Below are 14,099 nucleotides of genomic sequence, written 5' to 3'. Positions count from 1 at the left end.
ACACTCTCAAAATCTTTCTTAAGAACTTTGGAATTGATTGTGTGATCATCTCTCTTTTTCGTGGAAAAGAGCTAGACCTCTTAATTAGGGAATGGATGAACAAGTTGTGGTATATGATTTTGATGGTATACTACTGCTCTATAAGAAATGATGAGCTCAAAGATCTGAGAAAAAACAACAATAGACTTGCATTAAATAATGAAGAGAGAAATGAGCAAAAAGAAGAGAACTTTGTATAAATTATAAACGGTATTGTTTAAAAACAACTTTGACCAAATAAATCTTTTTGATTATTACAAATACTTAAATTAACTACAAAGTACATATGAAGCAAGGTCCTGTCTAAATTCAGAGAAAGTATTGGTAAATAGAAACACAATGTCTAGGGCAGAGGGGAAGGGAAGAAAACAATATTCATGATAATTTTATTATAAATTTAAAAGGAATAGTTGTACATAATAGATTTAAAGTTTCATGTATAATTATCTTTTGAAATTTATACTGTTTTATGGAAATGTTTGTATTTTCCACAAATTAAAAATAAAATAACTTTAAAAAAGTATTGCCTGTCACAACTCTCCACATTTCCCCTTCCACTATAAAAGTGCTTTCTCACATACCTCTTTAATGTGAGGAATTTTTCCTTATTCTACTTCTCTCTCCCCCCTTCTCCCATAGCATTCCTAATTTTACCCCTTTATTTTTTTGGATCACACCAACAGAAGTGATTCACATCCATGTCCTCCACCTGTGTAGATTATATATCTTGCCAATTGCTCTAATCATAATAAAGATCTTATATGTTACAATTATCTTCCCTTGTAGTAATGTGAAGAGTTTTATTTCATTGAATCTCTTATGATTTCTCTTTCATGTTTACCATTCATTGCCTCTTTTGTGTTTTATATTGAAAGTTACATGTTCTCTTTAGCTTTGATGTTTTCATTAGGAAAGACTGAAGTCCTCTCATTAATTTTCCTTTTGTTCAATTACATGTGTTTCTAGGTAGACTTTTTTTGGTTGCAATCCTACTTCCTTTTCTTCCTGTAATATCATATTCTAGGGTGTTCCTATAACATGGAACTTGCTATGTCTTGTGTAATGAGTCCATCATGCATATTTCTCTCATAAAATCAAAATGTTCATGCTGCTTCTACAGATAAATAATACAAAAAATACCATGGGAAAGGCATATATGTTTATACATACACATATATGCATGTGTATATACATACATGTTATGTATAAACACATATATATACATATTTGTGTATGCACATATATCATAGACACATACGTTTGTATTTGTGTATAAATACTTTATATGTATATGTATGTACATATACATACATATATATTATATATGAAAATGTGGACAATTCACACAAGGTGAAGAGATATGGATAGTTGCAATCTACTCTAATGGAGGCAGTACTCCAATCAATGAAAAAATACCTTGTTTTATCAATATCAGTAAACAAAGATTTAGTAAGTAGCTATTTATTATATCTCAGGCACTATGCTAGGAACTAGGCACATAAATTTAAAAATAAGACATTTTTTATTCTCAAAAGAGTGTGGAATCATAACGTATAGAAAAGGTTGCTAAAATTAATGCTCTCCAAGCCCTTCCTTCATATGCTGCTGTCAGCTGCCATCTTATTTATCTAAACTTGACTTCAACACTGTCCCTGAACTTAATTAAAAGAAGTGTTGAAGTTAATCAAACAGCTAAATTGCTTTGGCTACATGGGTCATTGAGATGAACTTTGATGTATGTCAAAAGACACGGGTGTATCTTTCATAGCAAATAAATTAAATAAGGTCACTTTTTCTTTACCAAATACTGTTTCTATATAATATCTAAGAGAAAAAATGAAATGATAGATCATTCCATGGACAGCCATAAAATTATTTTTTGAAATAAAATTTCCCTCAAATCTCTAAATAAAACATGTGAGAAAATGAGGCATATTTAGCCATGATGCTGCTTTGAAGTGATTCCAAGAAGAAATTCTAGAGAAAACTTTACCTACTCTCTCAGCCAGTATGGCAGATAATGAGTTTGTGAGAAGCTGCAGGTTACTGATCACTCAACTCCTATAAGTAGGACTATTGCAGAGGTGACCTTTTCAGTCTCTTACAATTTGCATCATTCTGCAGTAATTTGGAGAAGCAGAAGCATTAGTATCAGCCTCAGGAGAGGATAGTCGTTCTGCTTGACCTCCCAGCTGGGCACAGAGCAACTGTGGTGATGTATGAGCCAAAGGTAAGTACTGGAGATATAGAAAAAGGGACAAAAACAAAATGCCTCCCTTCAAAATCTGACCTGGATAATATAGTTTTTATAATGAAAGAACAACAAAAAGAATTGAATGCTCTTCAAATATGTTTACATAAAATATTGCATAAGGTCTTAGAGAATTAATTTATATGAGACTCTGCCAGAGTCAGGTAGCTGCAGTAAATTGAAGCAGCAACTCCCTTTTTCTCTTTATCCTGAAGCACCTGTGATAATAACACTGGCCAGCTTTTATTCCTGCGCCAGATAAAAGGATGCCAAGAATATGCCTTATAATCAGAGCCCAACTCATTTACTAGGAGAAGCTCTTCCTGGTCAAATTCAGCACTGCTTTATGAATATCCATTGCTACAAGGTTATACATTGAACTCCAAGTATGACATTGTTTTTATTCATTTAACCAAATAATGTTGTTAAGTCAGACAAATCATGTAATAAGAAAATCTCTGCAATGCTGTTTTATGGTCTGTGACTGATTCTTAGGCCAATAATTATCTGTGGCATGAGAAGGAAGATGGGTTCTTAAAGGCTCCGTCAGTGGAGGCAGGTAATATAAAGTCGAAAATGTTTCAGTTATCATACAGTTAAAGAAACACTTACCCTGAAATATTTGCAATGAAAGTGCTAGTCACTGCTAAGATAAAAACAATGTGAAATAGCCCTATCTTCCAGGATTTGGCTACTTAGGTGGCATAGTGGATTTAACTCTGGAATAGGGAGCAGGAAGACCTATGTTCACATTCTATCTCTGGTATTTATAAGCTCCATGAACTTGGGAAAGTCATTTACTCTCTATCTGACTCAGCTTTCATATTTATAAAATGTGGATAACAGAATTTCAATATAAAACCCCCCAGAGCTGTGAGGATAAAATTTGATAATAATATATAAAAACCTTACAAATCTTAAAATGTTATTTAAACATTACTTATAATGATGGTAATTTTTGGAGTGAAAAACACACAAAATAAATAAACAAATAAATGAATGGATAAAAAATAGATACATTAGATAGATACATACAGAAATTAATACAAATAATAAATACATACGGTGATTTTTGTTGTTGTGCAGTCATTTTTCAGTCATGTTAATCTCTTTATGATCCTGTTTGGGGTTTTATTGGCAGAGTTACTGTAACGCAAGCATTTCCTTCTCTAGCTTATTTTACAGATGAGAGACTGGGGCACATAGGATTAAGTAACTTGCCCAAAGTCAAACAGCTAGTCGGTTTCTAAGACCTCATTTGAACTCAGAAAAATGACTGTTCCTAACTCTAGGCCTGGCTCTCTATACACTGTGCTATTTGATTCATCTATGTATCTCTCTACGCACGCTCATGTGCATATATATACACATGTATACATATACAGGTATACATACATATGTATGCTTATATAGTAGAATATATATATACTATATACATATGCTTATATAGTGTGTATATATACATATATATACACATACATGTATACACACAAACATATTTCATCCCAGTAGAATGTAAACTTCATAAGGGACATGACTTTCTTTTTCATTCTTGTATGCCCTTGTATGTCTAGTACAGTTCTTTACTATATAGTGAAAAGAAAAACATATGTCTGTTATTCAAAGTCCGACATAGTATAGTGGATAATAGTTTTAGATTAAGTGAGGCTGGTGCTTGAACGAATACTTAACATCTGTGTGACCCTGGGCAAGTCAAGTAATCTCTATCAGATCAAATTTCTCAATCTGTAAATTCATGATAATAATTCCTACCTCGTGGGATTGTTGTGAGGTTTTTATGATATAAAAGAAAAGTGTTTTACAAACCATGCAAACATTCTACAAAATCATAGTAAAAGTATCATCTCCATCAGTAGGGATTGACCTCACAATGACATCACCAGTTCTTTAAATTCTGACAAGCTGTTTACTGAAATTGTAGCATAAGATTTGAAGTTCTCTTAGGAAAAAAAGGAAAAATACTGCTTTCCAATCTCACTTAAGGCACTGCCTCCAACATGAGGCTTTTCCACTTATTTGTTTCCCACTTTTTAAATCTTTTCTTTTCAATTTTACGTACCAGTCACTAAAATAGGTATTGAAATAGAAAGGAAAATAAAAAGTAACAATCACTATCCTCAAGATGCTTAAAGTTTCCAATGGGGATGAGGGCAGTGTGAAAGGCATTTAAAAAAGTGCAAGTATATGTATTACATATGGTGCATGTTTCTCCCCACTCCCAAGAATTTAAACACCTTTAGGGCAGTGTTTGCTTCCTTGCTTTTTTTTTTTTCTTTGCATTGTCATTACCTTACATAATACCTTGTAAATAATAGGTGATTTATAATGTATTGAATAGAATAGAATTGAATTAGGTAAACAAGTTATAATCTTCATGTAGCATATAGAAATGACAGTCTTTGGAGAAAAAATTGTAGACAATATGTAAATGAATTCACTCTTCCAATTTGGTGACTGATTTGTAAATGAAGTAACTTAAGAATTTTGAAATAACAAGTCTGTGACTGTCTTAAATTGGCAAAATTAAGTCCTATAAGAATCTATAACTTCTGTGAAACTATTTTCTTCCTAAAAACGATGATAATTATAATTAAAATAATGGTGATGATGGTGTTGAAGAGAAAGGGAGGAAAAGAATAAACACATATGCAGCAACTGTTATGTGCCAAATGCTAATTACTTTATTAGTATTATCCTATTTGTTTTCATAATTTCAGTTATATCTGACTCTCTATGACTCCATTTAGGGTTTTAAAAATTAAATTAAGAAATTTATGCAATTTATATTCAAATAAAATTATTAATATATTTAAAATTAATAGTTTTTCTATTATTCCCTTAGATACTCACAAAATTCGTGTGAGGTAGGTGCTATTATTATTACATTTTATAGATGAGAAAAGTGAGACAGATTTAAGAAATTTATTTCTCTTGGGTTCTGGTCTGTCTGTATTAGAACTAAAGAAGTGAAGAACTGGGTAGGACTTTAATGGAAGAAGCAAATTTAAGAAAGATTAAATGGCTCTAAATCTAAAGGAAACCAGGAGGGAGGTGATGGCAAGGGTTCTTCAGTGGTGAGGCAGGGAAGGAGAAAAATGGGGAAAATGGAAGGGAGAAGGTGCAGATTGGGGTCTGCACTCAAAGGAGGGGTATAAGACAGAAAACTAGCAGGAGAGGACTAAGGAAGGAACTCAGTGGAAGTGTGAGGAGCCATCAGGGCCTATTTCAGTTGCTTCTAGGTGACAAACATCGCTCCATTCCAGGACCCCCAGCAGATTAAGGAAGGCATGAACCTTTTGTATAAGACTTGAAATTCCTCCTTCCAAAGCATGGTAAGTGTGCAGTGGCCAGCACTGGCATACTGACCGGCAGCAGAATTTATGTGTTGCAACTTGATTGTATATATGTGGGAGGCAAAGGTGGTATTACAGTTGCCAGCCCCAAAGGCTGATGTAAAGTGTCAGGGAATGGCACCAGCTCATTATAATTGACGACAGAATTGTGGAAAACATTGGGTGAAGTTCCTTTCCAAAGGTCCTGAAGCCATCTCTTGGGAGATAGTCTTACAGGTACCTAACACACCCTGGTATCTCTGGCTGCCACTGGATTGATTCTGGGTCTGGAAATGTGCTTTCACCATAGCTGTGGATTGGGGCTATGTCGACTGCCAGTGTCCCTGTCAGAGCATCCTGCCAGGGGGTGGTTCCCAACGCCTGAATGCTCAGATCCTTTGGTGTAGAACTTCTTGACAGTCATAGAGGCCAATGTAGACAGAAGCAAAACTCATTTGGTGCTACAACCTAGTCACCAGACTGACAGAGACTTCAGTCTTCATCATGGTCAGAAGGTGCCCATGAGATCCCCAGGCAGTAGTGAAGAAGCTTAGATGGCCCCCGTCTCTCTCCTTGAGTCTGCAGCCAGATTTTGGTGATGTCCAGGGTGAAGGGGATGAGGTCAGCCATTCAAAGAGTAGTGTCAACAATAAGGAATTTTATGATGGTTGCTGGGGACATATATGTAGGCTTAAATATAACCATGATGCAATGCTCCCTTTCTGCTACTTCCCAGGAGGAAGAGTAGAAATGGAAAGACAGACTCCAATGATTAATCAAGACAAGAGAGAAAAACTCTTTCTGAATCCTTACTTGGAGCACTTTATTTAAAATGACAATGATGTGATGGTTTAAAGTTTGCTAAGTGCTCTACAAATGTTATCTCAGTTTTTCCTCATAGCAACACTTTCAACAAGTCCTGTTATTATTCTCATTTTACAGATAAGCCAGCTGAGTCAGAGTCTAAATTACTTGCCCAGAGTCATATAGTTAATCAGCTTCTAAGATAGAATTTGAATTCAGAACTTTCTGACTTCAGATCAGGAACTCTATTCACCACACCAAATAGCTGTAAGACTATGGATCCTACTCGATATAATGGAGCCAGAGTAATCCTAGAATCACCTCCTTGTACTTCAATACTTCAATGACATGATCTATGTGTTTATTTTTTCCATTAGCATAGATGTCAAATAATCCGTATCCTCTCATTCTATTGTGACTCTTTTCCTCATCTTTTAATAAATCCTCCAGAGAAGATCCATCTGATACTTTGAAGGTCTGCAATTAGTTCTAATATTTCATGAATATCATACTATCACTTGGTATGTACGTCTACTATGTACTTTTGTTATTACCTGTTATTCTGGTATTAACTTTGGCTATTTTATCAACTTTTTCAGTGATTGCATGCCCTTGATGATGTTATTTGTAACTCGTATACATCATCATTGGTAATATCCAGCATCTTACTTATAACTACCATCTATTTTTCCAATACATTACTGGACTCATTCCTTTTCTGATTCTCCTTCTATCATCTAGAAAACTTTTGTTTCCTGACCCTAAAATTACAAGACATAAGTAACACAGAGGTAGAATAGGAGTATCAAAGGATATTTTCCATTAAGTCAACTTTGCTATTTTGTGCATTTCTTATAGCTATTTCTGGATAATCTCTGTATTAGGAATAATGTGTGACCTATTTCATGAACTAGTTAATCAAATACACTAGATTCACATTCCCTAAGTCACGAGGTTGGCAGAATGTTTTGTATGATCTGCAAAAAATTATACTGTAGTCTGTCATCATAATGTAATGCTATTCCATCCAATTGTACTCGCTTGTACTACATTTAATAATTATCATAATAATGATAATATTGTATAATGATAATTATTTTCATCATTAAGTTCATTAGTAGCATATTTTCAAAGTAAGCAGTGAAAAAATATTTGTTGGACTTGGTGTCGCAAAAATCGCTTGGAAAGATGGTCATTCAAGCAGAAATATTTGTTAGATCTCTTGTTAAGGAGCTTGCATGATAGTAGTATTCATGCTTACAACTTTTAATAGAAAGCTTTCTACATTTCATATTTTGCACTTGATACTATCATTTTCATTAGTGTAAATTCCTATAATGATATACGCGTTTTATTTTCTGTATTGTAAGAATATGAGGCAAATGCCTTGTGAGAGGATCAGATAAGTGTTAAGCAATAATTGGAAAAGATAAAAATTCAACTTAAGCCTAGAAGACACTGAAAGGGACTCCTTCTTTTCTCACATCTACCATGCAAGAGCCAGCACTCAGTATTAATCAGTGAGAAGAAATTACAGAATTCATAATTCTTACATTTCTTGGCTAAGTAATGAACAAAATAGATTGAAAATATTTGATGTGTTGAATGTGACTTAGAATTTTTTTGGATCATATTAAAATTGTTGTAACCAATTAAAACTTAGAATCTTAAGGTAGGATATTTTAAAACTTTCTTTCAGCATACTTTTTTCTCATTAAATGATTCAGACAAGGATAAAGAGCAGAAGGAAATTTAAGAGATACCCCATATTCTGGTTAAGGACTTTAACTATCTTAATTGATCCCCACAGAGAAAGAATACATCCATTAAAATGTTGTGAAAATATGTCAAAGAAAGAAAGGAATTATGTTATGCCAGTGTTGTCACGGGTCTGTACCTGTGCCATCTCAGTCATGAATGGACATGAAACAAAGATGGTCTGACAGTATTTCCCTACTTTTACCAAGAATGTGCATTGCTTCAAAGTAATTAGGTATTTGCAACATGAAATTAAGTCAAAGTGAATACTGGGCTTATCAATGCATTAGATCTATTCAGTAAGAAAAAATCTTTCAGTTTACAGTGACAGCATTCTGCTAAAAACAGCTTTTTATCTGCTGCCTAACACACCATCTTCCTTTACAACCTTTAAGACTACATATTTAAGCAGACCTTAATGTGCACCAGGCTGGCCTGAAAACTGTGGCACACTGATAAGCTTGGTCAGCTAAGACTGATTGACTCCCAGGACTTACAATGCAGGTGTGTTGAAGGATTTGACTTGTGAGGCACAGCTTGCTGACTCCAAATTTAGATTATGTTGCTAATCTTGAAATTCTGTTACAAGTATAATTATGGCTAACAAATTTAAAGTTGTTCAAGTTACCAAGTACTTACATAGAGATTATTTCTTTTCCAATTGGCAAGTAGAGACATTACAGGAAAAGGAGAACATGAATATGCATAGTTCTTGTATAATTTGCTACAATAATTTCTGAGCGTTTCTCTTTCTTATGAAAACACAAATAATCCAAATGCAATGTTAAATCTAAGAAAAATGTTCATTTGTCTGTTCTCAAATGTCACAGTGATGATAGTTCTAAGCGAAAACAGAGAACACACATTAAGATTACATTGGCTTTTTGAGAATTTTCTGATCCTTTCCACAAGGAAAAGAGGGAGAATCCATTTGGAAATATTCTTAGTGGAAACTAATGGAAAGCTTGACTTGAGAAACCACATATTAAAAATATTGAGAAATCAACACTTTTGAACAAAATAACAATCAAAGGAATACTGTACATGTATTCCTATGTGAGCAAGAATTTTCAGTGCTATGTCTATTTCTGTTTCAACACTGGTTGTTTATGAACTGGAGAATCCAACCTGTCAATCAGTGATTTGAATACACTGCTTACAGGGATTCCTGGATTAAAAAGAAATGAAGCACATCTCCCAGAGGAAACTGCCTTTTTATTTGTGTGTTTATTTCTTGTTTGCTATTGATTTTTGGCCACTGTTAAAACCTCGTGGTTTGAGTTATTAGAGTGTATCTTAAGCTGACATGGATAAACAACCAGCCACGGGACCAAAAAAGTATTCTGTCAAACTAGAAATTAACTTGTAATGCTCCTTAGGTAATAAAAATGTGCAACTGCTCACCTGATAATATTTTCAAAGGAGGAAGAAGAATGAGTGATAATTGGCTATAATTAAAATGCAGAATATATTTTTAAGTCTATTGATTTTCACCCAGATTTTGCAGTGATGGATTTGTTTCATTTAGTGTTTTTCTAGGAAGTCAACTATATCTCTGATGAGCAATTTTTAAACTTCTATTATGATTTATCCATAACAAGTAAATAATTATTTTGTCAAGATCTATATTAACAAATATATACTGACCACAGGACTCTGTTGGGAAAAAGTCCACTTTTACTATTTTCATTAATTACTTCACATCAGTTTTCAACCATTCGCTCTGCATATGCTCTTGTCTTCCTCTCCGTCAATGATTTCAACTTCTTCTATAAGCCATCGCTTATTGTGGCTATTTATTTGTGCCAGAGGATGCATGGTGAATTTTTTTTTTTAATTTTTCCAGATGTCCTTCAACTGTGTGGGTGATAGTCAGAAAATGCCTTCCTCTTTTCAGACTCCTTAACTTTAAAGTGCAATTTAAACTTGTCTGCAAGTGGAAACAGTTAAAAAAAATAAAATTTGTTTACTTTCTTAACTCATATTATTGTTGTATCTAAGTACTTTCTTATAATTTGAATTATTGTGTGTATGAAAAGTAATGGCGTTATCACTGCAAGGTATAGAAAACCTGCTTTTCTGTGAATTTGAGAGATGAAAACATGTTATCAAATATTTTACCATGTTTCTATATGCACATTAAATGAGGAATGGAATGACTAACTTACTCTAAGTGCTATTTAGCAGACTATGTTAGAAAAATGATAGCAAATATTTTGTTTTCAATCAAGGAGAAAGGTCAGATTTCAGTTCATTTTGTCTTAAAAGTTCACTTAAATTTTGGTCCACAGAAAAAATTGTCAAAAAAGATTAAATAACCTAGTGCAACACAGTTTGATTAAAAACATCCTAAATTTGGAATTAAGAAGCCCTGGGTTTGAATTTTAGTGGTGCTACTTCCTCTTTCTGTGACATTAGATGGGTTATTTAATCTTACTTAGTCACTGGTTCTTCATCTATAAAATGGAAGAATTGAAGTAATTAGTCTTTGAGACCCACTTCAGCTCTAGAACCTTTGCTAAACTATCCATTTTTCTGTTTTAACATAATTTACTTTCAGTTTTCAACATTCATTTCACAAGATTTTGAATTCTAAAATTTCTCCCCATCTTTCCCCTCCCTCCCACCAGGACAGTGTGTGTCCACCCTTCTTCCAATCTGCCCTCCTTTCCGTCACCTCCCTTCCCACATCCTGTAGGGAAAGATGGACTTGTTTACTTCATTGACTGTATAACTTATTTCCCAGATGCAGGCAAAAATAATTTTTAACAATAATTTTTAAACTTTTGAATTCCACATTCTTTCCCTTCCTCCTTTCTAACCCTCATAGAGACAAGAAGCAATTTAATAAAAGTCATACATGAATAGCTATGCAAAACACTTCTATAACATTCATGCTGCAAAAGACTAACAACATTTCCCTCTATGCTGTCCTGCCATCCATGTATTTCATTCTCTCCCATGACCTTTCCCCCTACAATAGTGTTTACTTCTGATTACCCCTTCCTCCACTATACCATCCCTTCTATTATCCTCCCTCTGTTAATCCACTTCCTCCCTGTCTTCCAGGATGGTAAGATAGAATTCCATACTCAAGCAAATGTCTGTTATTCTATCTGTTAGACAAATCCAAAGAGAGTATAAGTCTCACTTATTCTCTCTTACTAGTTGCGCTCTTCCCCTCCTTTGTAAAAGCTCTTTCTGGTCTCTTTTATGTGAGATGTTTTATTTCATTACACCTCTTCCTTTCTCTTTCTCCCAGTACATTCTCCTCAACACTTAATTTTATTTTTAGTTATCCTCCCTTCATATTCTGCTCATTCTGTGTTCTCTGTCTATACAAACATACATACACACACATACATATAAATAGACATATACATCTATATGTGCACATTATATATATATATATATATACACATATGTACATACAAATAAACCAAACATACATATGTGTGTTTTTGTATGTATTGTGTGTGTGTATATGTATATTCTCTCTTACTACCCTAATACGGAGAAAGGTTTCTTAAGTTACAAATATCATCTTTACATGTTGGAATGTAAACAGTTCAACTTTAATGTCTCCCTTATGATTTCTCTTTCCTGTTTAACTTTTTATGTTTCTCTTGATTTTAGTATTTGAAAGTCAAATTTTCAGTTCAGCTCTGGTCTTATGAATAAGAATGCTTGGAAGTCCTCTATTTCATTGAAATTCCATTTTTCCTCTGAATTATTATACTCAGCTTTGATGAGCACGTGATTCTTATTTTTAATCTTAGTTTCTTTGACATCTCCAATATCATATTCTGAGCCCTCTGATCCCTTAGTGTAGAAGTTACTAAATCTTATGGTATCCGGATTGTATTTCAATAATATATGAATTGTTTCTTTCTGGCTGCCTATAATATTTTCTCCTTGATCTGGGAACTCTGGAATTTAGCTACAATATCCCTATGCATTTTCCTTTCCAGAACTCTTTCAAGAGGAGATTGGTGAATTCCTTTCATTTCTGTTTTACCCTCTGGTTCTAGAATATCGGGCAGTTTTCCTTTATAATTTCTTAAAAGATGATGTCTACACTCTTTTTTGATCATGGCTTTCAAGTAGATCAATAATTTTTAAATTATCTCTCCTGGATCTATTTCCAGGTCATTTGTTTTTCCAATGAGATATTTCACAGTGTCTTCTATTTTTCAATTCTTTTGATTTTCTTTTATGGTTTCTTGATTTCTCCTGAGGTCATTAGCTTACATTTCCTCCATTATAATTTTTAAGGAATTAATTTCTTCAGTGAGTTTTTGGACCTCCTTTCCCATTTCGCCTTATCTGCTTCTTAAGGCATTCTCCTCATTGTCTTTTTGATCTCTTTTGGTATTTGGCTGAGTCTATTCTAAGAGGTATTATTTTCACAGAATTTTGGGGTCTCCTTTAGCAAGTGGCTGACTCCTTTTTTCATAATTTTCTTGCATCACTCTCATGTCTCTTCCCAATTTTTCCTCTGGTTCTCTTACTTGATTTTCAAAATCCTTTTTGAGCTTTCCGTGGCCTGAGACTATTGCATGTTTTACTTGGAGATGGTAAATCTTGATATCCTCCTGTGATCACATGGTGTTTTATTCCTATGTTTGCATGCTTTGATTTACCTTGCCATAACAAAATGCCTTTTCACTAAGAAAATATCCTTCTGTACACTTATTTTTTCCCTTTTTTGATCATTTCCCCAGTCTATTACTTGACTTTTGAGCTCCTTGTTAAGTGCAAGCTGTACTGCTCCATGTTTCAGGGGTTTTGTGCATCTATTTTCAGAGATATCTCTAGGAACCTGTAATTTCTCAGTTTTTCCAAAGGTATGATCAAAGGAGAGGTGTTTATTCTTCTCCAGCCCTGCACTCTTGTCTGTGAGCAACCACAAGCACTCTTTTCTGCATTGTAAATGTGAGTAAAATTCCCTTTCCCAGCTGCCACCAGCTCTGCCAGGCCAGCACTCTTCTTCACCCAGACTGTGACCTAGATCAGAATCTTGATTCCCTCACTGTCTGTAGAAGCAGCTGGCTCTGTAGTAATGGCTGTTTCCCTGGAGCTAGACCAGACCATGTTCAGCTTTCACTCTGTTTAGAGAGATTTCCCATTGACCTATGAAGCTGTCTTTGGTGTTTGTGGGCTGCAAAGTCTGAAAACTGCTATTGATTCAGCACCCTGAGACCTGTTTTAGTCCCATCTATGCTTACATGGACCATGTTGGGCTGTGCTCTGCCCCAAGCCCAGTGCAATAGACTCTTCTTGTCATTCTTCCATATTGTCTTGGGCAGGAAATTTGTTTCGCTGTCATTTTAGTGTCTGGTGCTGCTCTAGAATTTGTTTGGAGTCATTTTTACAGGTATTTTGAGGGATTTGGAGGGTGAGCTCAAGCAAGTCCTTGATTCCACTCAGTCATCTTGGCTCCACTTCCAAACAATCTTCATTTTAAAATGGACTTTAGTATTTCTCATTTAAAATGTTATGGTCATACAACGAGGAGTACCATCAATACCGCATTTAATGATTATTTATTTTTGTTGTTCAAGAAGGAAAGAGTTCAATAAAATAACAAAAGAGTTAATTTTCTTCCATTTTATTAGGGATAAAAAGTAAGAAGAACATTTGGTAGAGGAGAGAGCAGGGTGCTGTTATACATCCAGCTCGCATTTTATTGGAAAAAAAGTCAGGATATTTACATACAAAGAATTTTGAAGTCTTAGCCAAAATACATCTTTCTCCTAGAAGGAGATGAAAATTCAAAACACCCATAGAAATGTGCAGGTTACATCTGCTTCAATTACATATTCATAAAACCTCACTGTTTTGGCATCTGTCAATGTGAACCATATTTGAACCTCTGATTCAGCTAATCTCTC

At 34.3% G+C, this 14,099-nt stretch overlaps 1 pseudogene; it reads right to left on the bottom strand.

Annotated features, from left to right (window-relative positions):
* Positions 1 to 5,489: 5,489 nt before the first annotated feature.
* LOC140512305 (dicarboxylate carrier UCP2 pseudogene) lies at positions 5,490 to 6,273 on the bottom strand (annotated as a pseudogene).
* Between the last annotated feature and the right edge of the window lie 7,826 nt (positions 6,274 to 14,099).

The sequence above is a fragment of the Notamacropus eugenii genome, chromosome 6 (genome assembly GCF_028372415.1).
Source record: "Notamacropus eugenii isolate mMacEug1 chromosome 6, mMacEug1.pri_v2, whole genome shotgun sequence".
NCBI classification, from domain to species: Eukaryota; Metazoa; Chordata; class Mammalia; order Diprotodontia; family Macropodidae; genus Notamacropus; species Notamacropus eugenii.
The sequence above is the reverse complement of the archived record's forward strand: the minus strand, read 5'-3'. Positions and strand labels throughout refer to the sequence as shown.